Below are 27,882 nucleotides of genomic sequence, written 5' to 3' on the forward strand. Positions count from 1 at the left end.
GGGAGATGCAGTGGATGTTGTATATTTAGATTTTCAGAAGGCCTTTGACAAGGTGCCACACACGAGGCTACTTAACAAGATAAGAGCCCATGAAATTATGGGAAAGTTACATACGTGGATAGAGCGTTGGCTGATTGGTAGGAAACAGAGAGTGAGAATAAAGGGATCCTATTCTGGATGGCTGCCGGTTACCAGTGGTGTTCCACAGGGATCAGTGTTGGGGCCGCTTCTTTTTACGTTGTACTTCAATGATTTGGATTATGGAATAGATGGCTTTGTGGCTAAGTTTGCTGATGATACAAAGATAGGTGGAGGGGCCAGTAGTGCTGAGGAAACAGAGAGTCTGCACAGAGACTTGGATAGATTGGAAGAATGGGCAAAGAAGTGGCAAATGAAATACAATGTTGGAAAGTGTATGGTTATGCACTTTGGCAGAAGAAATAAACGGGCAGACTATTATTTAAATGGGGAGAGAATTCACAGTTCTGAGATGCAACGGGACTTGGGAGTCCTCGTGCAGGATACCCTTAAGGTTAACCTCCAGGTTGAGTCGGTGGTGAAGAAGGCGAATGCAATGTTGGCATTCATTTCTAAAGGAATAGAGTATAGGAGCAGGGATGTGATGTTGAGGCTCTATAAGGCGCTGGTGAGACCTCACTTGGAGTACTGTGGGCAGTTTTGGTCTCCTTATTTAAGAAAGGATGTGCTGACGTTGGAGAGGGTACAGAGAATATTCACTAGAATGATTCCAGGAATGAGAGGGTTAACATATGAGGAACGTTTGTCCACTCTTGGACTGTATTCCTTGGAGTTTAGGAGAATGAAGGGGGATCTCATAGAAACATTTCAAATGTTGAAAGGCATGGACAGAGTGGATGTGGCAAAGTTGTTTCCCATGATGGGGGAGTCTAGTACAAAAGGGCATGACGTAAGGATTGAAGGGCGCCCATTCAGAACAGAGATGCAAAGAAATTTTTTGGTCAGAGGGCGGTGAATCTATGGAATTTGTTGCCACAGGCGGCAGTGGAGGCCAAGTCGTTGGGTGTATTTAAGGCAGAGATTGATAGGTATCTGAGTAGCCAGGGCATCAAAGGTTATGGTGAGAAGGCGGGGGGGTGGGACTAAATGGGAGAATGGATCAGCTCATGATAAAGTGGCGGAGCAGACTCGATGGGCCGAATGGCCGACTTCTGCTCCTTTGTCTTATGTTCTTATGGTTTTAAGTTGGTGACAAACACTGTGATAGCCCATTCCAAGGTAGGTCCCAGTACAATCTCTGTGTTCCAGCTTCAAAAGAGCATTGCAATATTTCCATATGGTGGCATTTAAAATTGTGAACATCAGAAAAATTCAGGGTAAAGCAGGTTATAGAGAGATAGATAGATACTTTATTGATTCCAAAGGAAATTGCAGTGTCACAATAGTATTGATATAAATATTAGAAGAGAAGTAAGAAAGAATAAATAAATAAGTTACCACAAACAGTCTAACAGAAGGAGGCCATCACTTCCCCGGGTGTACGTTGATTTATTATAGAGACTAATGGCGGAGGTTAAGAATGACCTCATGTAGCACTCTTTGGAGCAGCACAGATAGTCTTAGTCTATTAGTAAAAGTGCCCCTCTATTCAGCCAAGGTGGCATGCAGAGAGTGAGAAACATTGTCCAGAATTACCAAGGTTTTTCATAGGGTACTTTTTCCTACCACTGCTTTCAGTGTGTCCAGTTTGACTCCTATAAAACAGAGCCAGCCTTTCTAATCAGTTTATTGAGTCTGTTGGCATCACCCTGATGCCATTGCTCCAGCACACTACCACATAGAAGATTCTACTGGTGACAACAGACTGGTGGAACATGCGAAAGGAAGGCCTGCATACTCCAAAAGACCTTCAAATCACCAAACAACAACACACATAAAAGTTGCTGGTGAACGCAGCAGGCCAGGCAGCATCTCTAGGAAGAGGTGGAGTCAACGTTTCAGGCCGAGACCCTTCGTCAGGACTAACTGAAGGAAGAGTGAGCAAGGGATTTGAAAGTTGGAGGGGGAGGGGGAGGGGGAGATCCAAAATGATAGGAGAAGACAGGAGGGGGAGGGATGGAGCCAAGAGCTGGACAGGTGATAGGCAAAAGGGATACGAGAGGATCATGGGACAGGAGGTCCGGGAAGAAAGACGGGGGAGGGGGGACCCAGAGGATGGGCAAGAGGTATATTCAGAGGGACAGAGGGAGAAAAAGGAGAGTGAGAGAAAGAATGTGTGTATAAAAATAAGTAACAGATGGGTTATGAGAGGGAGGTGGGGCATTAGCGGAAGTTAGAGAAGTCGATGTTCATGCCATCAAGTTGGAGGCTACCCAGACGGAATATAAGGTGTTGTTCTTCCAACCTGAGAGTGGCTTCATCTTTACAGTAGAGGACGCCGTGGATAGACATGTCAGAATGGGAATGGGATGTGGATGTGGAATTCAAATCACCAAAGCTGATCTTCAGAATCAGAATCAAATTTATTGTCACTGACATGCAATCAATGGCCACTTTATTAAGTACATCTGTACACCTACTTGCGAATGACATGAAGCTGGGCAGAAGTGTTAGCTGTGAGGAGGATGCTAAGAGGATGCAGGGTGACTTGGATAGGTTAGGTGAGTGGGCAAATTCATGGCAGATGCAATTTAATGTGGATAAATGTGAGGTTATCCACATTGGGGGCAAGAACAGGAAAACATTATTATTGAATGGTGGCCGATTAGGAAAAGGGGAGGTGCAATGAGACCTGGGTGTCATTGTACACCAGTCATTGAAAGTGGGTATGCAGGTACAGCAGGCAGTGAAAAAGGCGAATGGTATGCTGGCATTCATAGCAAGAGGATTCGAGTACAGGAGCAGGGAGGTTCTACTGCAGTTGTACAAGGCCTTGGTGAGACCACACCTGGAGTATTTTGTGCAGTTTTGTCCCCTAATCTGAGGAGAGGCATTCTTGCCATAGAGGGAGTATAAAGAAGGTTCACCAGATTGATTCCTGGGATGGCAGGACTTTCATATGATGAAAGACTGGATTGACTAGGCTTACACTCGCTGGAATTTAGAAGATTGAGGGGGGATCTTATTGAAACATATAAAATCCTAAAGGGATTGGACAGGCTAGATACAGGAAGATTGTTCCCGATGTTGGGGAAGTCCAGAACGAGGGGTCACAGTTTAAGGATAAAGGGGAAGCTTTTTAGGACCGAGATGAGGAAAAACTTCTTCACACAGAGAGTGGTGAATCTGTGGAATTCTCTGCCACAGGAAACAGTTGAGGCCAGTTCATTGGCTATATTTAAGAGGCCCTTGTGGCTAAAGGGATCAGGGGGTATGGAGAGAAGGCAGGTACAGGGTTCTGAGTTAGATGATCAGCCATGATCATACTGAGTGATCAGGCTCGAAGGGCCGAATGGCCTACTCCTGCACCTATTATCTATGTTTCTACTTGTTAATGTAAATATCTAATCAGCCAATCATGTAGCAGCAATTCAAAGCACAAAAGCATGCAAACATGGTCGAGGCTCAGTAGTTGTACAGACCCAATATCAGAATAGGGATGAAATGTAATCTAAGTGACTTTAACTGAGGAATGTTTGTTTGTGCCAGATGTGGTGATTTGAGTGTCTCAAAAACTGCTGATTCCGTGGGATTTCCATGCATGATATTCTCTAGAGCTTATAGAGAATGGTGAGAAGAACAAAAGAACTTCCACTAAATGGTAGTTCTGTGGGTGAAAACACCTTGTTAATGAGTGACTTAGCAGGCCAGGCAGCATCAATGGAAAAGAGTAAAGAGTCGACGTTTTGGACTGAGACCCTTTTTCAAGAAGGGTCAGTCTTGAGGAAGGGTCTCAGCCCAAAACGACAACTGTTTACTCTTTTCCAGAGATGTTGTCTGGCCTGCTGAGTTCCTCCAGCATTTTGCGTGTGTTGCTTTGAATCTGCAGCATCTGCGGATTTTCTTGTGTTTGGTAATGAGAGAGGTCAGAGGAAAATGGCCAGGCTGGTACAAGCTGAAGGAAGACAGCAGTAATTCAAATAACCATGCATTACTACCATGATTATACATAAGAGCATCTCTGAATGCTCAAGATGTTGAACTTTGAAGTGGATGGACTACAGCAGCAGAAGGCGACAAGTATATACTCAGTGGCCACTTTATTAGGCACAGCAGGTACTTAATAAAGTGGCTACACAGAGTAAATCCTGAAATTTCTTGTTTATTGCAGTACAATGCAGCCTAACGGATTACTGCAAGTTATAGTTTTAAAAATAAATAAACAGGGAAGAATAGTAGTAGTGAGGTATTGTCCATGGTTTCATGGGCTGTCCAGGAATCTGATGGCAGAGGGGAAGAAGCTGTTCCTAAAACTCTTGAGAGTGTGTCTTCAAGGCTCAGTATTTCCTTCCTGATGGTAGTAGTGAAAGTTAATCTAGGTACACTCTGAGTGCAAATTTTTACACAATAACATTGGAAATATGGAGTCTATTCAATGACTTGCTTCCAAAGCCTTCTACAAAGTTTGAAGTGAACGTATTACCAAAGTACATATATATCACCATAAACAACTCTGAGATTTATTGTCTTGTAGGCAGCTCAATAAATCCGTAATGGAATAGTAACCATAATCGAATCAATCATTTGCCTTTTGTTCATCCAGTGTGCAAACAGTGCAAATACAAAAAAGAAAGAAATGATAATAATAAATAAATAAGCAATAACTATTGAAAACATGAGATGACGATTCCTTGAAAGTGAGTCCATAGATTATGGGAACATTTCAATGATGGGGCAAGTGAAGTTGAGTGAAGTTATCCCCTTTGGATCAGAAGCTTGAAAGTTGAGGGGTAATAATCGTTCCTGAAACCGGTAGTGTGAGTCTTGAGGTTTCTGTACCTTCTTCCTGAAGGCAGCAACAAGGAGAGAACGTGTCCTGGGTTGAGGAGTCGCTGATAATCGATGCTGATTTCCTGTGACAAAGCTTTGTGTAGATGTGCTGAATGGTCAGGAGCATTTTATTCATGACGGCACTATTTTTTGTAGGATTTTCTGTCAAGGGCACTGGTATTTCCATACCAGGCTGTGATGCATCCAGTTCATATTTTCTCCACTAAACTTCTATAGTAGTTTTTCAAGGTTTTAGTTGTTGGTAAACCAGTGGAAAGTTCCAGTGTTTCATCAACAAGTGAGTTAAGAAATTTCTCCATAGCCATATCAGACTATGAACCTGTAATGTAAATAAGATTAGGATAGCTGTGACCAGTGCTTGGTGTGAACAAAGTGGACGAAAGGGATTTTCTTTGTGCTGCTCAGCTCAATGACTCTTTCACTTCTAAATATCTTACCTCGTATCCTGAGACCGAAGCTGTCACGTCACTGGCTAAGGAATATACCCTGCTGACATTTGTCAAACTAGCTCTGTCAAATTTTTGTACTTTTTAAAGAGATCCTTTCTCACTTTTGTAAACTCTAGCAAAAGTATATCTACAGTACTGTGCAAAAGTCTTGGGCACATATAGCTAGGGTCCCTAAGACTTTTGCAAAGTCCTTTTGCTTCAATTTACTGCTTGCATTTTTTTAGATTATGAGAACACTCAGTCCTCTTTTATTGTCATTTAGAAATGCATACATGCATTAAGAAATGATACAATGTTTCTCCGGAGTGATATCACAGAAAACAGGACAAACCAAAGACTAACACTGACAGAACCACATAATTATAACATATAGTTACAGCAGTGCAAAGTAATAACATAATTTGATGAAGAACAAACCATGGGCATGGTAAAAAAAAGTCTGAAAGTCCCCGAGTCGATTGACTCCCGAGTCCCCGATAGCAGGCGGCAAAAGGGAGAAACTCCCTGCCATAAACCTCCAAGCACCATCAACTTGCCAATGCCTTGGAAGCAGCCGACACTGAGTCCATCCATCCGAAAACTTTGAGCCTCCGATCAGCCCCTCCGATACAACCTCCCGAGTGCCATCCTCTGCCGAGCGCCTTCGACCTAGCCCCGGCCGCTGAAACAAGCAAAACTGAGGTTTCGGGGCTTTCTGCTCTGGAGATTCCGGTTACTACACAGTAGCAGCAGCAGCGAAGGGGACATTTCAGAAGTTTCTCCAGATGTTCCTCCGTACTCTCACGTCTGTCTCCATCAAATCAGAATTGTGCACGGTCCCCTACTTGACAGATAACAGATATTCATCACCGGAGAGGCCGCGCACGCTGCCGTTGCACTGCCATCTTCTCACTCATTTCACAATTTACATTAAGAACCAAATCCTGGTCCTTGTCTCCATTACTATCTGCTATATTCTTGTAACTCCAGATACAGTACTCCCCAACAGCAAGCATAAAAAGCATCGAGATCATCAGGGAACAAACTTCATTGCTGTTTACAGTACTGTGCAAAGGCCTTGGGCATCCTAACTATATGTATGTGCTTAAGACTTTCGCACTGTACTGTAGATGACTTCAACTGTTCTCAAACAATGCATTTGCCACCCCAGAAAACCTATGCTTCACTCCCTCCATGACAAGATATATTTTCAAAGAGAAGAAAAAATTTCCCCCAAGTGTGGTCTCACCATTGCTCTCGGTAATGTTGGTCAGTCACCATTGCTACTATATTTGTATGTCCACATTTCCTTGCATTATTGCACCTTCAACTTTGCAATCAGTGACTGGTGCTAAGGACACATTGATCCTTTAATGACAATAAAGATCGTTCAATTCAATAAAAGATCAGCGCTTCCCAATTCAACATTGTTTAAATATGCTGCCTCACCAGTAATCGTACCATGGCAGATAATTTCATACTTATCCGCACTATACGACGTCTAATGTGTACTTGTTCCAGAAACGATGATCACACTCTCTCTGCGTTCTGGTATATGGGTGAACTTGGAGACATACAGAGTAACTAAATCATGACGCGGTGTTTAACAACATAATATGACTGTCAGGAGCTGGGGTTCTGTACAACTGTCTGGAGTTCAATGGAAAGTTAAAATCAGATAGGCTATAAAATCAAGGATGAGCACAATCTTGACAGCTTCCCAGGTGGGGGACTAAAAGCAACTATTTCATATCCATTAGTTCCCGTTGGATAGCAGATTCTGGCATTCCAAAGTCAACATACATGCCAAGGACCATAACTAAAAGTCACTCCATAAGTCTTCCTTCCTGTTTGCACAAACCACATTTCCCCATGGAGTAGCGCTTAAACTGGGAATCCACTCAGGTTACTCAAACCGAAAAATTTGCGTAAAAATATGAACTGACATGAAACTTTACTTATCTCTCATGAAGTTTATTCAGTTAAATTGTTGATTTTTTAAAACTTATTTATTGAGACCCAGTGCGGGATAGGTCCTTCTGCACCTCAAGCCACTACACCCAGCAATCCCCCGATTTAATCCCAGCCTAATCATGGGACAACTTACAATGACCAATTAACCTACCAACCAGTACACCTTTGGACTGTGGGAGGAAACAAGAGCACCCGGAGGAAACCCACGCAGACACAGGGAGAATGTACAAACTCCTTTTCCGCAGTGGTGGGAAATTAAACTGAGTCACTGGTACTGTAGATCGTTGTGCTAACCACTACACTACTGTGCTACATATTTCTGATATGGTGGAGATTAATGAGCAGAATAAAATACATTTGTTGCAACATTTTATCCTACAAGGTTTCTCATGGATAACCATCTCAGAAGGTAAGTAGCTTTCCCATTCTCAGGTACAGCAAAGAACTTCAGAATGGTAACTTATTCATTGAGCTGTTATTCAAGAGGTAAACAGAACAGCCAATTTATGCAAATATCCTACAAACAGAAAAGAAATGAGGGAACAGTTGAGTTTTTGACTTTAAGTGCTAAAAATATTGGGGAAAACAGTAAGTTAATCTGCAAGTATTTAGCAGATCAGGCAATTCCTATGGAAACTGGACAAAAACCAATGCATCAAGTCTATTGCCACTCAGCATAGAAAGTCGGGCTGAGACATCATCTGTTTTTCTCTCTCCACTGTCTTTCCTGACTTGCTGAACATGCCTAGCATTGTGTTTTCTACTAGAAGAATGTGCGGTCTGTACTCTTTACTATTTAATCCCAAACAAAGGAAAAAAATAAATGGAAATACTCAGCATTTCAGGCCCCGTCGATGGAGGGTCAGACAGATTTAACGCTTTAGGTTAGGAACCTCAGTGAATTAAAGATTTATGTCCCTCATGTCAACTTTGGTTACTATACCACCTTCATTCTATGACATCTAGATTACAGACAGTGGGAATTTCCATCTACTTTGTCCTTACACCCCTTGGTTTTAAGAGATCTTTTCAGATTTTTTTTTATTTACTTAAAAGCTATCGTGCGGAACAAACACTCCTGGTCCAATGAGCCGCACACAGCAATCCACTCATTTAATACCTGGCTAAATCACAGGACAATTTACAATGACCATTTAACCTACTAATCAGTGCATCTTTGGACTGTGGAAGGAAACCGGAGCGCCCAGAGAAACCCACGTTGTTCACGGGGAGAAGGTACAAACTCCGTACAGATGGTGTTGGAATTGAACTCCAAACTCTGGAACTGCCTGAGCTATAAGAGCATTCTGCTTACTGCTACGCAGCTGTGGTGCCCATAACCTTCCAAAAACTCTTCTTTTCTAAGAGAACCAACTATAGTTTTAACAGGTCATGTGCACAAATAATGTTCCTCAGCTGTTTACATGAATCTCTTATGATAGCCCTATAACATCCCAGTTGTTGTCGAAGTGATATTGTAAAATGGCTCATTATGATTTTGTATATTCCATGTCTGCATTTATAAAGTCATGAGTTCCATTAGATTTTTTATTCAACCATTCTTTCAACCTAGCCCCTGCTTACAAAGTACTCTACACATACACTCAGTGCCATTTTATTAGATACACCTGTACACCTGCTCATTAATGCAAATATCTAATCAGCCAATCATGTGGCAGCAATTCAATGTATAAAAGCATACAGACATGATCAAGAAGTTCATGTGTTGTTCAGCCCAAACATCAGATTGGAGAAGAAATGTGTTCTAAGTTATTTTGACTGTGGAATGATTGTTGGTGCTTTGAGTGTCTCAGAAACTGCTGATCTCTGGGATTTTCATGCATGACTGTCTCTAAAGTTTGTGGAGAATGATGCAAAAAAAAAAGCATCCAATGAGCATCAGTTCTGTAGGAAAAAAAGCCTTGCTCATGAAAGAGGTCAGAGGTGAATGACCAGACTGAGTCAAGTTGACAGAAGGCGACAGCAACTTAAATAACCATGTGTTACACACGTTACAACAGTGGTGTGTAGAAGAGCATCTCTGAACGCACAACACATTGAAGCTTGAAGTGGATGGGCTGCAGCAACATATGACCACAAACATACACTCAGTGACCACTTTATTCGGTGGAGAAGCTACATTATTAAGTGGCCACTGAATGTATATCAGATTCAAAATCAGGTTTAATATCACCGGCATATGTCATGAAATTTGTTAACTTGGAGGCAGCAGCACAATGCAATACATGAACATAGAGAGCAATAAACTGTGAATTACAGTAATCAAGTAGTTAAATTAAATAAGTAGAGCAAAAAAGTAGAAATAAACAGTTGTGAGGTACTGTTCATGGGTTCAATGTCATTCAGAAATCGGGTTGCAGAAGGGAAGGAACTGTTCCTGAATCGATATGTGTGTGCCTCCTCTCTGATAGTAACAACAAGAAAAGGGCATGTCCTGGGTGACAAGGGTCCTTAAATGATGGCTGCCACCTTTTCTGAGGCATCGCTCCTTGAACAGGTCCTGGTTGCTACGAAGGCTAGTACCCATGATGGAGATGACTAAGTTTATAATTCTCTGCAGCTTTCTTTGATCCTGTGCAGTAGCCACCACACCCAAAACCAGACGGTGAGACAGTCAGTTAGAATGCACTCCATGGTAAAGCTGTAGAAATTTGCGACTGTTTTGGGTGACATACTATATTTACTCAAATTCCCAATGAAATACAGCTGTTGTCTTTCTTTATGGCTGTATCAATATGTTGGGTTCAGGTTAGGTCCTCAGAGATATTGACACCCACAAACTTGAAATTGTTCACTCTCTCCACTTCTGATCCCTCTGTAAGGACATGGTGTGTGCTCCCTTATACTTTGGTATATAACCTCTCTTCATTGTTTCTACCAAAATGTATCTTTGCATTTCTCAAAATAACTTTCACTTGCTGCCATATATTCCACCAATCTGAACATATCTCCTTGCAATATTTTACTATCTTCTCACCATTCCTTATTCCTCTAATTCTGAGCCATCCGCAAACTGTGACCCATACACCCAGATTGTTAATATATATTTAAGAAAATCAGAGGTTGCGGTAGCAAATCTCTCTCCAGTCTGAGAATTATATTGTCACTATTCCTCTAAGGTGCATTCAGGACTCTGAAGGAAATGGACAATAAATTACTTTTGATGGAGGCCAAGACAAGGAAGAATTTTGATTACCTTCAATAAATCTGCATTTTATATCATACGTAAAATACAGTTTTATATGCAAACAACATTTAAAAATTACATTGGGTGTACTAAAATAATATGATTAAAGACTAACAAATACTGACAATACTGATTTAGTCAGCAGCTATTTCTTTATCTGGCATATTCTCAGTGTTTACTCTGCTGGCTTTACCAATCCAGGAAAGCTATGCAAGACAATTGAAGCATTCAAGTTTGAAATAGACTTTGTTTAGATGAGATTATCAAGGGATATGGAGGAAATGGAGCTGAGGTACAGACTTGTCATAAGCCAATTAAATAGTGGGTTGTCACAATCCCAAGACCTCCTCTTGATCTCATTGTTCTGAGTACTGAGTTATTTCATTATCACAAATGGTGACTGATACAGACTTAAAGAGAGGAATCCAGGATTTAAAATCATCAACTGATCTCCTGCTTGTCATAAGTTTTGTTCTACATGTACTTGCAAGTTCAGATCTGCAAGTAAATTGCAAAGCTTGCATTTTACTGGCTCAGGCAACAAGCCCTAAAGGAAAGAGTTTCAAATAGTCTAATAGATTTTTTTTATTTGTCAGTTAAATCACAGGCCCAAGAATTTGTTTTCCCATTCAGTTTTATTACTACAAGTCACAAGTAATACATGCTTCCTCTGGTGATTGGGAAGCACAAACTGCTGAACAGTCGGGGTGGATGCTAACAATATTAAACAAAGCAAGCCAATGTAATGTCCAAAGATAAAAATACATTAACTGACAGCATAATTAATCCAGCGTACATAATCAATGAAGGATACTGATGTGTCATGGAAACCAAAGATGCTGAAGACAGGCTCACTTTTCCATGTGTCACAGTGAAGATGATTTTAGTCAATGAATCCTCCCTGAGGGGGCAAAAACAATACCATGCTATCCCGCAAAGTCAGTATCAGTTGTAAATTAATATTGGTAAAGAATGCCACTGAAGTCTACACAACATCTATCAGGTATGCTAACTGCAGTCAACTGAATTCAGTCTCTTGGTCACCACCCTTCACTATCAATGGCAGGCAACAGCTTATTGATAGAACTGCTGTTATATAATTGATGTGGTTCATATGGGTAAGGACTATCCACAATTAACCTACAGCAGCAGAATTTGTTTCTGATCAGTATTTTTACATGATGCATACACTAGCATGACTGTCTTAATTAGCTTTATTTTGTGATAAATTTGAACTCATTTTAGGTGAATTTAATCAAAGAGAAGAAATCCACATTGTAATTTTCCTCACCAGTAAAAATACCAAGGCACATCCTTCTTAATTTTGTGTTGTTGACTCACATTTCCTACCGTCAGGCAAGGAGTACAGATGCCCCGAATTCCCACACCATCAGATTCAGGAACAGCGACTTTCTTGCAATCATCAGGTTCCTGAAGCTACCTACACAACCCTAATCCTGCCTCAGCCATGAAACACTACAGACCAGCTATTGCACTGCCATGGGTACCATGATCTATGGTAGTGCAATGCCCTACAAGGGATTTCCAACCTTTTTTATTCCATGGCCACCTTCCATTAACTGATGGGTCCATGATCCCAGGGTTGAGAACCCTGGCCTATACCCTACTCTACAGTATTTATTACTCTTCAATCCTCAGGCTCCTGAACTGTTGTGGATAACTTCACTCACCTTAATGCTGAACTGACTCCACAACCTATGCACTCACTTTCAAGGACTCCTCAACTCATGTTCCTGGATTTTTTTGTTTGACTTTTTAAATTATTACTTGCATGATTTGTCTTCTTTTGTATTGTGGTATAGTGTTTTTCTTTCCATAAACTCTATTGTATTTTGTTATGTTTCATGTAAATACCTGAAAGAAAATAAATACCTGTCAGAGGACTATATGATGACATACTGTATGTGCACTTTGATCATAAATTGACTTTGAAGTCTGAACTTCGAATGGACAAGATATTTGTGTGTTTTGTACTAGCATAGACTTGTCTTTAATTGCATCTGTGTGTTTTTTTTTGCATTAAGGTCTTGTTTATCCAAAGCCTTTTTTCACTGTATGGTAAAATTTGGTATGTCATTTTTCTTCTGTATGTTGTTTGCACCTACATACCAATGATGCTGCTTCAAGCCAGTTTTTCATTGTACCACACCTCACCATACCTATGCCGACAATAAACTCAACTTATTTTCGAGAACACTTCAAAATGGAAATAATACTATCATAGAGGAAGTACAGGAGCCTGATGGCACACAATCAATGTTTTAGGAACAGCTTCTTCCCTTCCTTCATCGGATTCCTGAATTTTTGTTCCATTTTCGCACTACTTGTTTAATTTATTATATATTTCTAACTGTAACTGGTAGTATTTTTTATGATTTGCATTGTTCCACTATTGCAAAAAAAAATGAAATATACAGTGATATTAAACCTGATTTTGATTTTGATTCTGCAATAAGAGATGCAAAACGCAACTAACAAATGCATTCTTCCTTTCTGCAGAGCAAGGCTGAACATTTAAAATAGCCTGAAATTGATAGGGAATACCCAACAGATCTAATAGCCTCTGTAGAAAGAGAAATAAAATCAATACTTCAGGTTACTGATCTTCCAACAGAAAGCTCCTCTTGAAATGTCACAACTTAAATCATTAGAGCAACACACACAAAATGCTGGAGGAATTCAGCAGCTCTGCAGCATCTATGGAAATGAATAAATGGTCGATGTTTTGAGCCAAGACCCTTCATCGGGACTGGAAAGGAAGGGTGAAGATGCCAGAATAAGAAGATGGAGGGGGATGGCGGGGGGGGAGGGAAAGAAGGATAGATACAGCCTAGAAGGAGATAGGTGAAGCCAGGCAGGTGGGGAAAGGGCGATCAAGTAAGAAGCTGGGCGATGATAAGTGATAAAGGTAAAGTGCTGGAGAAGTAGGAATCTATAGGAGAGCAGAGTGGACCATAGGAGAAAGAGGAGGGGCACCGAGGGGGAGTTGATAAGACAGTTGAGGAGAAGTGGTAAGAGGTGGGCCAGACTGGGAAAATGAAAAAGAGGGAAGGGGTAAGAGGGGTAAAAAATTACCAGAAGTTGGACAAATCGATGTCTATTCCATTGGGTTGGAGGTTACCTAGATGGAATATAAGGTGTTGCTCCTTCAACCTGCAAGTGAGTGCCATTGAGTGTCCTTATTGTGGCAGAAGAGGAGACCTTCAACTCACATGTTGGAAAAGGAATAGGGATTGGAATTTAAATGATTGCCTATCGGGAAATCCTGCTTTTTTGCGGATGGAGTGAAGGTGCACAACAAAGTGGTCCTCCAATCCATGTTGGGTCTCATCAATGTAGAGGAAGCTGCATCGGAAGCACCAGACGCAGCAGATGACCCTAATGGATTCATACTAGAAGGGCTGTAAAGGACCCTGAATGGAGGTGAGGGAGGAGGTCAGTGTGCAGGTGTAGTAATTCTGCCACTTGCAGGGATAAGGGGGAAGGGATGAATGGACAATGGAATCATGGAAGGAGTGATCCCTGGAGAAAGTTAAGAGTAGGGAGTGTAAAGGTGTGCTTGGTATTAGTTAGAGTCGTGCTGAATTGGGGGAAGTTGTGCAGAATACTACATAGGATGCTGACGCTCATGGGGTGATATGTGAGGACAAGAGATACTCTACTGTATCTCTGTTAATCCAACAGGAAGATGGTGTGTGCATGGATGCCCAGAGAATGGAGACGATGAGGGTGAGGGCAGCCTCAATGGTAGAGGAAGTGGAACTCCGATTTTACCTAAATCGCGAGTTCGGTTTCTCTTCCCACAGATGACATCAGATTTGGTTCATATTATAACATTTTCCATTACTATTTTAGATTTTAAGCAACAGCAGTAACTCTTTTTTTTATCTTATTGGCTAAAATGTTAAAATAACTTATGAAGCAGATGGACATTACGTTAGAGGGCTGTACATTTTTTTCCATTTAGAGCAATAAAGATGAACTAAAAGGGTATTCATGTCTATATATCTCTGTAATGCACAATATAAAAGCAACAAACACAAGAGATTCTGCAGATGCTAGAAATCCAGAGTAGCACACACAAAATGCAGGATGAACTCAGCAGGTCAGGCAGCATTCCTGAGTGGAAAAAAGAGCTGAGGTTTTGGACTGAGACCTTTTGTCAGGACTTCTTACTTAATCTTTTTCTGGGATGTGGGTTTCACTAGCAAGGCTAGCATTTGTTCCCTGTTCCTAATTACCCTCGATAAGGTGCTGGTCAAGCACTTTCTTAAATACTACGGTCCTTTGCACGAAGGTGCATTCACAACACTGTCGGGAGGCAAGCTGCAGGGTTTAGACTCAGCAAAGATCATGGAAAGAAAATGTAGATTCAAGTCAGGACAGCGTCCAACTTGGATGAGAACCTGCAAACAGGGATGGAGCTCAGATCAAGGGTGTTGACCTGAATCATTGACTGGTTATTTTCCTCCACGGATGCTGCCTGGCATGCTAAGTTCCTCCAGCACTTTGTATGTTGCCTCAGACAGAGGTCATGGTTTTGGGCATTGCTGTCAGAGAAGCCCAGGGAGTAACTGTGAAGAGTTTTTACAAAGTGCACATTACAGCTACCATGGGTAAGTGGTGAAGGTAATGAACTTTTTGGATACTCGATGGATGCCAGTCATGCAAACAGCACAGAAGTTTATCAGTTAGTGTAAGGCGATTACAGAGCCAGCAGTAAGAACAGGGTTCAGTTCCCGGCACTGTCTGTAAGGAGATTGTACTTATTTCCCATGACTGCATGGGTTTCCTCTATCTACTCTGACTTCCTCCTACATTACAAAAAGACATATGGTTAGCATTAGTGAGTTGCAGAGACACTTACAGGCTTCCCAGAACATCCCTCACTGATTTGATTTGACACCATCACACATTTCACTGTATGTTTTAATGTACATGTGACAAATAAAACTCATCTTTAATCTTTAAATCAAGCTACTTTTTTGGCATGCTGTAGAACTTCTGGAGTGTTGATGGAGCTGCAGTTATTCAAGTAAATGGAAAATATTCCATCATACCCCTTCAGTGACAAGGAAGTTCTGCCATGTCGAGTGGCAAGTTACTCACCTCCGACTCCTAGCATCAGACCTGCTCTTGTTGCACTTCTGATGAAAAGGGATTCCTGAAATGTTGATGCTGAAGGTTGTGGTAATTCAAATAACTATCTATGGTGAATGGTCAGATTGTCTCTTTTATCAGAGAAGATTGCTGCCTGCCATTTTTATGGCATAATGTTGCTTCACATTATCAGGCTGAAAGTCATCCCTATCTTGAACTGCTTCATTTACTGTTGTGTGGATTCAATTGAAAGTTGTGCAATTATCAGCAAACGTCCTTACATCTGAGTTTATAGTGACAGGAAGGTCATTGATAAAGCAGCTTCCATCTTTAGATACAGTAGTTAGGGTATGTAGTAGAGTAACCAGGCCACCAGCCTAACACCTTCTGACTGTGAAGGGGTCCAATGTTGTTAACAATGTAGTTTATGATAGTCACCTTTAACAACAGCCTAATAACAAATGCTGGTTTAAGCAGTTTAAGCATGACGGCGGAAGCAGTAATGATCAATAACTCTCACATTGACCTTCACATAGTGCAAGCATTCCCAACCTGGGGTGTGTGGACTGCTAGGTTAATGGTAGGGATCCATGTCATAAAAAAAAAAGACTGGGGGCCTCTCATCTAAAGTCTTTTCTATTCTGAAGAGAGAAATTAGGAAATATCAAGATAAGGAAATCAGCCTTTGAGCAGTACAGTCTGGGACAACTCCAAGGTTTAATTCTTTACTCTATCAGGTTTGCAGGATTTCTCTGAATTTCTAAGTATTTAATGGATGGTTTGAATTTGCCAGTAAAATAGATTCTTTTAATAACTCTTGATTTCATGGATGAACATCAAAGTTCCTATACTTCCTCAGGGTATTCACTCTCTCCTTTTCAAGGCCACACACATATCATGACTAATCAGACAGGAAATACATCTTCAGTTTGCATCACTATGTGACAGTGGTCTGGTAACCTTAATTCAGACAGCTTAATCCCTGCGGGAGATCACAAATCCCCATTTGATAACTTCCTTACTTCAAGATTGTTTAGTTTCCTGGCCAAATCTTATATGGGTTCTCAAAGCAATTTAAATGTATATCTGACAGAATTTCATAAGAAGAGTAGGAAGTGCAGATTATGAACTCTGATCCAAAACCCAGTTGTCCCCATCACTTCTGGGAGTTGCTCAATTGCCTTGTAAGGGGCAAGACTTCCAACTGTCCTTCAAGATACGTTTTAATGATATTTGCACATGGAGTGAAACGGAGACATCATTAACAAGTGCTGCAGGTGAAAGGTTCATGAGGAGCTAAATGTAGTCATGAATAACAACTTCAACCACTTTTGTTGTCAACCACCACATATTGGCTGTGCTTGCAAGCTCCTGTCCAGGGAACAATCTGAACAGTCATACAGCAAAAAGGCAACTTATAAGTATTACCTAGATAAATGTGTGCAGTGGATGGTGCAGTTTGAAAAGGTGGGAATTTTATACACGAGAAGTGCAGGTGCTGGAAATCCTGAGCAACACACACAAAATATTGGCAGAATTCAGCAGGGGTCAGGTAGCATCTATGAAAAGGAATAAACAGTCAACATTTCAGGCCAAGTCCCTTCGTCAGGACTGAAAAGGAAGGGGGAAGATGACAGAATAAAAAGGTGAGAGGAACGGAAGGAGGACAAGCTAGAAAATGATTGGTGAAGCCAGATAGATGGGAAAGGTAAAGGGAAAAAGGAATCTGATAGGAGAGGAGAGTGGACCATGGGACGAAGGGAAGAAGGAGGCGCACCAGGGAATGTGATAGGCAGGTGGGGAGATGAAGTAAAAGACCAGAGTGGGGAGTAGAAGAGGAGGGAAGGAAAAACTTCAAAATAAGCAAAGAAGTCAAAAAAATGACTGAAAGGAGAAATAAATATTCATGTTAATGTTTAAGACTGAGATCTATTCAATTTGGAAAATAAAGAATATGAAGGCCTGAGGATCAAGGATAGGAAAATCAATAGCAGAGCAGATTTGAGGAGATGATTGGCCCAATTCAGAATCAGAATCAAATCAGGTTTAGTATTCCTGGCACATATTATGAAATTTACTATTTTGCAGCAGCAATACATTGCAATACATAATAAATGAAAATCTAAGAATTACATTACATATATATATTAAATTGAATTAAATAGGTAGTGCAAAAGGAGGACAAGAGAACTGAGGTAGTATATGTGGGCTCATTGTCCATTCAGAAATCCGATGGTGGAGCAATTTTTTAATGCTATACCGGTGAGTAAACTAGATCTGAATCCAGATTACCAGCAAATCCAGCCATACTTACATTCTAATTCCCTACCCTAGATGATATGATTGTTAATAAAACTAATGGCATGCAGCTGCACATAAATGATAATATTTTACAGAACTGATAAAAAATAGGAGCAATTAAAATTGCATCAGCTCAATATGCAAGCAGAAATAAATGTCCACCCTAAACTTCAACAAAAGTTTTAAATAATGATTTCAGTGTCACATGCAATGAAATATTTCCAATAACAGGGTGATGTAGTTCCTATTTATCCAGACAACTTGGAATTGAAGTGTTTGTCAATGGCTTTGTCTGATAGATGATCCTTCTCTGAACTCTCCACATAGCTATTTATACAGCTGTAGATTTAAAGTTTCCTTCATATTTCTTCAAAGCTTCATACAAACTCCATGTATTCCATTAATCCTTGTTATGCTTTGTGGAAAAAAAGTGTTGTTTTCATTATCTCTCAGCATCATATGCTTGCTTTTTGCTTATCAGTTTTTTTAATTATTCAGTCTCTAATGAAGCACTGCTGAGTTGCCTTCTTGAATTGACTGATCATCATTGTCCTAATGATAGGTAAGGACTCTGGAATTACCATGCATGTGGCAAGTGGTTAAGGCATTGGACTAGTGACCTGAAGGTTGTGAGTTCGAGCCCCAGCCAAGGGAACACGTTGTGTCCTTGAGCAAGGCACTTAATCAAACATCGCTCTGCAATGACACTGGTGCCAAGCTGTATGGGTCCTAATGTCCTTCCCTTGGACAACATTGGTGTTGTGGAGAGGGGAGACTTGCAGCATGGGCAACTGCTGGTCTTCCATACAACCTTGCCCAGGCCTGCGCCCTGGAGAGTGAAGGCTTTCCAGGCGCAGATCCATGGTCTTGCAAGACTAACAGATGCCTTTACTTACATTAAGACAGTGTCTAACATGGCAGACAGGAAACTTGTAAATGGAACATTCCAATATGCTTACTAACTATGGCTTATTCAATAGGCAAATCATTTGGCTGAGAATTGCCAAAGTGTCATTACATTATAAAACTAGAAGCTAACTGACAGGCATGGCTTCCACACACTACAACAGCACACACTTCCTGATAACTCTGTCATGGAATGATTTAGTGTTTATCACTCAGTTGCTTTAACAGTTCCAGATAAAGTATGTGAGAGGTGGATTCAGTATATAGTGCAGCTTTTTGAAGATAATAGAGGGGAACCCCCAGATATTATACACCCTCATTCTGGCCCACCTATTACCAAAGAAGAAATAACTAAAGCAATGAAAAGCATGAAACATGGTAAAGCCACTGGACCTGATGAAATTTCAGTGGAAATGATACAAGCCCTAGAAGATCTGCGCATAGATATTCTTTTTGAACTGTTTAATGGCAAATATGAGTCTGGTGTATTGCCTGACGATCTCTTGAAATCAGTATGTATAACTCTGCCAAAAATTCCTGGAACTATTGACTGCGAAAATTATAGAACTATCAGTTTTATGAGTCACATAATAAAGATTTTCTTGAGAATTGTTCTAAGTCGAATTAAAAACAAGTTAGGCCCAGAAACTTCTAAACTGCAATATGGGTTTATTGAGGATAGAGGAACTAGGAACACAATTTTCATACTACGAATGCTTTCAGAAAGGGCAATTGAATATCAAAATGATGTCTTTTTATGTTTTATTGATTTCACTAAAGCATTCGACAAAGTGCAACATGAAAAACTATTTCAAATTCTCGCTAAACTAAACATTGACGGAAGGGACCAACAACTGCTTCAAAATTTATATTGGAATCAAAGGGCAGCAGTAAAAATTGATGAATATAAGCAAACAACAGGAATTCTGCAGATGCTGGAAATTCAAGCAACACACATCAAAGTTGCTGGTGAACGCAGCAGGCCAAGCAGCATCTGTAGGAAGAGGTGCAGTCGACGTTTCAGGCCGAGACCCTTCGTCAGGACTAACTGAAGGAAGAGTGAGTAAGGGATTTGAAAGTTGGAGGGGGAGGGGGAGGGGGAGATCCAAAATGATAGGAGAAGACAGGAGGGGGAGAGATAGAGCCAAGAGCTGGATAGGTGATAGGCAAAAGGGGATATGAGAGGATTATGGGACAGGAGGTCCAGGAAAAAAGACAAGGGGGGGGGGACCCAGAGGATGGGCACGTGACACTTCTCACGCTCTTAAACTTTTCGATGATTTTAAGATCCCTGGCCCCTACCACTTTATTTTCACCATGGTTGTCCAGTCCTTATATACTTCCATCCCCCATCAGGAAGGTCTCAAAGCTCTACGCTTCTTTTTGGATTCCAGACCTAATCAGTTCCCCTCTACCACCACTCTGCTCTGTCTAGCGGAATTAGTCCTTACTCTTAATAATTTCTCCTTTGGCTCCTCCCACTTCCTCCAAACTAAAGGTGTAGCTATGGGCACCCGTATGGGTCCTAGCTATGCCTGCCTTTTTGTTGGGTTTGTGGAACAATCTATGTTCCGTGCCTATTCTGGTATCTGTCCCCCACTTTTCCTTCGCTACATCGACGACTGCATTGGTGCTGCTTCCTGCACGCATGCAGAACTCATTGACTTTATTAACTTTGCCTCCAACTTTCACCCTGCCCTCAAGTTTACCTGGTCCATTTCCGACACCTCCCTCCCCTTTCTAGATCTTTCTGTCTCTGTCTCTGGAGACAGCTTATCCACTGATGTCTACTATAAGCCTACTGACTCTCACAGCTATCTGGACTATTCCTCTTCTCACCCTGTCTCTTGCAAAAACGCCATCCCCTTCTCGCAATTCCTCCGTCTCCACCGCATCTGCTCTCAGGATGAGGCTTTTCATTCTAGGACGAGGGAGATGTCTTCCTTTTTTAAAGAAAGGGGCTTCCCTTCCTCCACTATCAACTCTGCTCTTAAACGCATCTCCCCCATTTCACGTACATCTGCTCTCACTCCATCCTCCCGCCACCCCACTAGGAATAGGGTTCCCCAGGTCCTCACCTACCACCCCACCAGCCTCCGGGTCCGACATATTATTCTCCGTAACTTCCGCCACCTCCAACGGGATCCCACCACTAAGCACATCTTTCCCTCCCCCCCTCTCTCTGCATTCCGCAGGGATCGCTCCCTACACAACTCCCTTGTCCATTCGTCCCCCCCATCCCTCCCCACTGATCTCCCTCCTAGCACTTATCCGTGTAAGCGGAACAAGTGCTACACATGCCCTTACACTTCCTCCCTTACCACCATTCAGGGCCCCGAACAGTCCTTCTAGGTGAGGCAACACTTCACCTGTGAGTCGACTGGGGTGATATACTGCGTCCGGTGCTCCCGATGTGGCCTCTTATATATTGGCGAGACCTGACGCAGACTGGGAGACCGCTTTGCTGAACATTTACGGTCTGTCTGCCAGAGAAAGCAGGATCTCCCAGTGGCCACACATTTTAATTCCACATCCCATTCCCATTCTGACATGTCTATCCACGGCCTCCTCTACTGTAAAGGTGAAGCCACACTCAGGTTGGAGGAACAACACCTTATATTCCGTCTGGGTAGCCTCCAACCTGATGGCATGAACATCGACTTCTCTAGCTTCCGCTAGGCCCCACCTCCCCCTCGTACCCCATCTGTTACTTATTTTTATGCACACATTCTTTCTCTCACTCTCCTTTTTCTCCCTCTGTCCCTCTGAATATACCTCTTGCCCATCCTCTGGGTCCCCCCTCCCCCGTCTTTCTTCCCGGACCTCCTGTCCCATGATCCTCTCGTATCCCCTTTTGCCTATCACCTGTCCAGCTCTTGGCTCTATCCCTCCCCCTCCTGTCTTCTCCTATCATTTTGGATCGCCCCCTCCCCCTCCAACTTTCAAATCCCTTACTCACTCTTCCTTCAGTTAGTCCTGACGAAGGGTCTCGGCCTGAAACGTCGACTGCACCTCTTCCTACAGATGCTGCCTGGCCTGCTGCGTTCACCAGCAACTTTGATGTGTGTTGCTTGATATATAAGCAGTTGGACTAAAATTCAAAGTGGAGTTAGACAGGGATGTGTTGCCTCACCGGAATTATTTAATATCTAGAGTGAAATAATTCTATAGTGTATTAATTCTCAGAGAAATAGAAGACCTAGATGGGATAAAAATTGGAGGTGTTAACATCAACAATATAAAATATGGAGGAGGAGAAGATGGTAACACGATGCAGTGTGCGCAGCCTCTCCGGTGATGAATATCTGTAATCTGTCAAGTAGGAGGCCGTGCACAATTCTGATTTGATGGAGGCAGACGTGAGAGCACGGAGGAACATCTGGTGAAACTTCTGAAATGCCCGCTTCGCTGCCGCTGCTACTGTGTGATCCAGAATCTCCAGAGGGGAAGGCCCCGAATCCTCGGCTTTGCCTGTTGCTTGGCGGCCGGGGCCGGGTTCGAAGTGCTTGGCAGAGATGGTGCTCGGTGCTTGGTGTCGGAGGGCTGGTCAGAGGCTCGAAGTTTTCAGACAGGCTCAGAGTTGGACTGTGGTCGGGTGCTTCCAGGATGCTGCATCGGCAAGTTTGCGACGCTGAAAGCTCATGGCAGGGAGAGTTTCTTCCTTCTACCGTCTGCCTGAGATGTTGGGGCTATCGGAACTTTGAGACTTTTTTTACCGTGTCCATGGTATGCTCGTATCAAATCGCAGTATTGCTTTGCATTGTTGTAACTATATGTTATTATTATGTGGTTTTGTCAGTGTTAGTCTTGGTCTGTCTTGTGTTTCTGTGATATCACACCGGAGGAACATTGTATCATTTTTTAATGCATGCATTTCTAAATGACAATAAACGAGGACTGAGTGTCCTCATAATCTAATCTAATATGCAGATGATACCACCTTATAAGCAAGTGCTGCTGAAGACCTACAAATCCTCCTAGACAAAGTAGTACAAACTAGTGCAGATTTTGGTCTTGCCACCAACTGCAAAAAAAAAACAACTATATGGTAATATCAAAACAGCAGGATACTCCCAACTGCTAATAGTCATAGACATACTTTATTGATCCTGGGGGAAATTGGTTTTCGTTACAGTTGCACCATAAATAATTAAATTGTAATAAAACCATAAATAGTTAAATAGTAATATGTAAATTATGCCAGGAAATAAGTCCAGGACCAGCCTATTGGCTCAGGGTGTCTGACCCTCCAAGGGAGGAGTTGTAAAGTTTGATGGCCACAGGCAGGAATGACTTCCTATGACGCTCTGTGTTGCATCTCAGTGGAATGAGACTCTGGCTGAATGTACTCCTGTGCCCAACCAGTACATTATGTAGTGGATGGGAGACATTGTCCAAGATGGCATGCAACTTGGACAGCATCCTCTTTTCAGACACCATTGTCAGAGAGTCGTGTACCAATTGTACATCGATAGTGTGGAGGAGCAGAGGGATCTGGGGGTACGTGTCCACAGATCCCTGAAAGTTGCCTCACAGGTAGATAGGGTAGTTAAGAAAGCTTATGGGGTGTTAGCTTTCATAAGTCGAGGGATAGAGTTTAAGAGTCGCGATGTAATGATGCAACCCTATAAAACTCTGGTTAGGCCACACTTGGAGTACTGCGTCCAGCTTTGGTCGCCTCACTATAGGAAGGATGTGGAAGCATTGGAGAGGGTACAGAGGAGATTTACCGGGATGCTGCCTGGTTTAGAGAGTATGCAGTATGATCAGAGATTAAGGGAGCTAGGGCTTTACTCTTTGGAGAGAAGGAGGATGAGAGAGGACATGATAGAGGAGTACAAGATAATAAGAGGAACAGATAGAGTGGATCGCCAGCGCCTCTTCCCCAGGGCACCACTGTTCAAAGGTTCATGAGGAGCTAAATGTAGTCATGAATAACAACTTCAACCACTTTTGTTGTCAACCACCACATATTGGCTGTGCTTGCAAGCTTCTGTCCAGGGAACAATCTGAACAGTCATAGTGCAAAAGGGCAACTTATAAGTATTACCTAGATAAATGTGTGCAGTGGATGGTGCAGTTTGAAAAGGTGGGAATTTTATACACGAGAAGTACAGGTGCTGGAAATCCTGAGCAACACACACAAAATGCTGGCAAAGTTCAGCAGGTCAGGTAGCATCTATGAAAATGAATAAACAGTCAACGTTTCAGGCCAAGTCCCTTCATCAGGACTGAAAAGGAAGGGGGAAGATGACAGAATAAAAAGGTGAGAGGAACAGAAGGAGGACAAGCTAGAAATTGATTGGTGAAGCCAGATAGCTGGGAAAGGCAAAGGGAAAAAGGAATCTGATAGGAGAGGAGAGTGGACCATGGGACGAAGGGAAGAAGGAGGCGCACCAGGGAATGTGATAGGCAGGTGAGTAGATGAAGTAAGAGACCAGAGTGGGGAGTAGAAGAAGAGGGAAGGAAAAACTTTAAAGCAAAGAAGACAAAAATTGACTGGAAAAAAATGACTGAAAGGAGAAATAAATATTCATGCGAATGTTTAAGACTGAGATCTATTCAATTTGGAAAATAAAGAAAATGAAGGCCTGAGGATAAAGGATAGGTAATGAACCGGGTCAGGTCACAGATCTCTCAGTGGGTGAGCATCCGGGGGACAGTGACCACTGCTCCCTGGCCTTTAGCATTATCATGGAAAAGGATAGAATCAGAGAGGACAGGAAAATTTTTAATTGGGGAAGGGCAAATTATGAGGCTATAAGGCTAGAACTTGCGGGTGTGAATTGTGATGATGTTTTTGCAGGGAAATGTACTATGGACATGTGGTCGATGTTTAGAGATCTCTTGCAGGATGTTAGGGATAAATTTGTCCCGGTGAGGAAGATAAAGAATGGTAGTGTGAAGGAACCATGGGTGACAAGTGAGGTGGAAAATCTAGTCAGGTGGAAGAAGGCAGCATACATGAGGTTTTGGAAGCAGGGATCAGATGGGTCTATTGAGGAATATAGGGAAGCAAGAAAGGAGCTTAAGAAGGGGCTGAAAAGAGCAAGAAGGGGGCATGAGAAGGCCTTGGTGAGTAGGGTAAAGGAAAACCCCAAGGCATTCTTCAATTATGTGAAGAAAAAAAGGATGACAGGAGTGAAGGTAGGACCGATTAGAGATAAAGGTGGGAAGATGTGCCTGGAGGCTGTGGAAGTCAGCGAGATCCTCAATGAATACTTCCCTTCGGTATTCACCAATGAGAGGGAACTTAATGATGGTGAGGACAATATGAGTGAGGTTGATGTTCTGGAGCATGTTGATATTAAGGGAGAGGAGGTGTTGGGAGTTGGTAAGATAAATTAGGATGGATAAGTCCCCAGCGCCTGACAGAATATTCCCCAGGCTGCTCCACGAGGTGAGGGAAGAAATTGCTGAGCCTCTGGCTAGGATCGTTATGTCCTCGTTATCCACGGGAATGGTACTGGAGGATTGGAGGGAGGCGAATGTTGTCCCCTTGTTCAAAAAAGGTAGTAGTGATAGTCCAGGTAATTATAGACCAGTGAGCCTTACCAGTGAGTCTGTGGTGGGAAAGCTGTTGGAAAAGATTCTTAGAGATAGTATCTCTGGGCATTTAGAGAATCATGGTCTGATCAGGAACAGTCAGCATGGCTTTGTGAAGGGCCGATCGTGTCTAACAAGCCTGATAGAGTTCTTTGAGGAGGTGACCAGGCATATAGATTAGGGTACTGCAGTGGATGTGATCTATATGGATTTTAGTAAGGCATTTGACAAGGTTCCACACGGTAGGCTTATTCAGAAAGTCAAAAGGCATGGGATCCAGGGAAGGTTGGCCAGGTGGATTCAGAATTGGCTTGCCTGCAGAAGGCAAAGGGTCGTGGTGGAGGGAGTACATTCAGATTGGAGGATTGTGACTAGTGGTGTCCCACAAAGATCTGTTCTGGGACCTCTACTTTTCATGATTTTTATTAATGACCTGGATGTAGGGGTAGAAGGGTGGGTTGGCAAGCTTGCATACGATACAAAGGTTGGTGGTGTTGTAGATAGTGTAGAGGATTGTCAAAGATTGCAGAGAGACATTGATAGGATGAAGAAGTGGGCTGAGAAGGGGCAGATGGAGTTCAACCTGGAGAAGTGTGAGGTGGTACACATTGGAAGGACAAACTCCAAGGCAGAGTATAAAGCAGGATACTTGGTAGTGTGGAGGAGCAGAGGGATCTGGGGGTACATGTCCACAGATCCCTGAAAGTTGCCTCACAGGTGGATAGGGTAGTTAAGAAAGCTTATGGGGTGTTAGCTTTCATAAGTCGAGGGATACAGTTTAAGAGTCGCGATGTGATGATGCAGCTCTATAGAACTCTGGTTAGGCCACACTTGGAGTACTGTGTCCAGTTCTGGTCGCCTCACTATAGGAAGGATGTAGAAGCATTGGAAAGGGTACAGAGGAGATTTACCAGGATGCTGCCTGGTTTAGGGAGTATGCATTATGATCAGAGATTAAGGGAGCTAGGGCTTTACTCTTTGGAGAGAAGGAGGATGAGAGGAGACATGATAGAGGTGTACAAGATAATAAGAGGCATAGATAGAGTGGATCGCCAGCGCCTCCTCCCCAGGGCACCATTGCTCAATACAAGAGGACATGGCTTTAAGGTAAGGGGTGGGAAGTTCAAGGGGGATATCAGAGGAAGGCTTTTTACTCAGAGAGTGGTTGGTGTGTGGAATGCACTGCCTGAGTCAGTGGTGGAGGCAGATACACTAGTGAAGTTTAAGAGACTACTAGACAGGTATATGGAGGAATTTAAGGTGGGGGCTTATATGGGAGGCAGGGTTTTAGGGTCAGCACAACACTGTGGGCCGAAGGGCCTGTACTGTGCTGTACTATTCTATGTTCTATGTAACCAAGAGATTGAACAAAAGACCAACTTTAATTACCTTGATAGCTTTATATCACAAGATGCTAGTAGTAAAGTAGAAATAAAAAGAAGAATTGCCATTGCCAAAACCAACTTCCAAAAAATGAAACCCATCTTTACCAACAGACACATTTCTATGACAAGAAGGGTTAGGCTACTAAAATGTTACATCTGATCAATCTTGCTGTATGCTTCCGAAACATGGGCTATAGCACCAGAAATCAAAAAAAAACTTAGAAGCAACAGAAATGTGGTTTCTTAGAAGAATGCTGAAAATATCATATAGAGATAGGGTAACTAATGAGACAGTACGCCAACGTGCCCATACAAAAAGATCTTTAATGAGAACATTAAATGAGAGGAAACTTAAATTCCTGGGCCATGCCATCAGAAGGGGAGGAATAGAATGCCTTACAGTACAAGGCCGTATGCCTGGGAAATGCGGAGGAGGGAGGCAAAGAAGAAAACATGGACAATGTGAAAGAACTAACAGATCTAAGTGTGCGAGGTATCATTGACGCTGTATGGGATCGTTCGATATGGAAAGCCATGATTGCCCAAGCGTGTAACGACGCAAGGCACATGAAGAAGAAGAAGCTTTCATTTGTTTTAAGTAAAGAGTAAAATCTCCAAAATGTCCACATCCAAGATGGCACCAGCGAACCACGGTGTTGTCCTGCGGACTATGTACGATACTTCTAAATATATCTCTTTTAAATTACTCTCACTGCTATATGTATCATGTAATTTCCCTTTCAACAATGTACTTTTGAATCAACTTAACGATCCCCAGATTTCATGATCCTATAGAAGACTTGGCAGACCTAATTCTTAAGCAAGTATGTATGGCACCTTTAAGCAGACAAAGGTTAATCGCTATGGCTGGAAATGAGGCGGTGGGGGGGGATCTCCAAGCCAGGGTGAAATGCAAAGGGGTAAGGCCCCCTCTGCCCACCTACCCATCATCTTCTTAGCAAATGTGAAGTCCTTGGAGAACGAAATTGAGGACCTCAGAGCAAGATTGCTGTATCGTAGAGAAATATGAGGTTGCTGTGTTCTATGTTTGAATGAGACATGGTTTACTCCCAGCATGCCAGGT

The sequence above is a fragment of the Mobula birostris genome, chromosome 7 (assembly GCF_030028105.1).
Source record: "Mobula birostris isolate sMobBir1 chromosome 7, sMobBir1.hap1, whole genome shotgun sequence".
Taxonomy (NCBI): Eukaryota; Metazoa; Chordata; class Chondrichthyes; order Myliobatiformes; family Myliobatidae; genus Mobula; species Mobula birostris.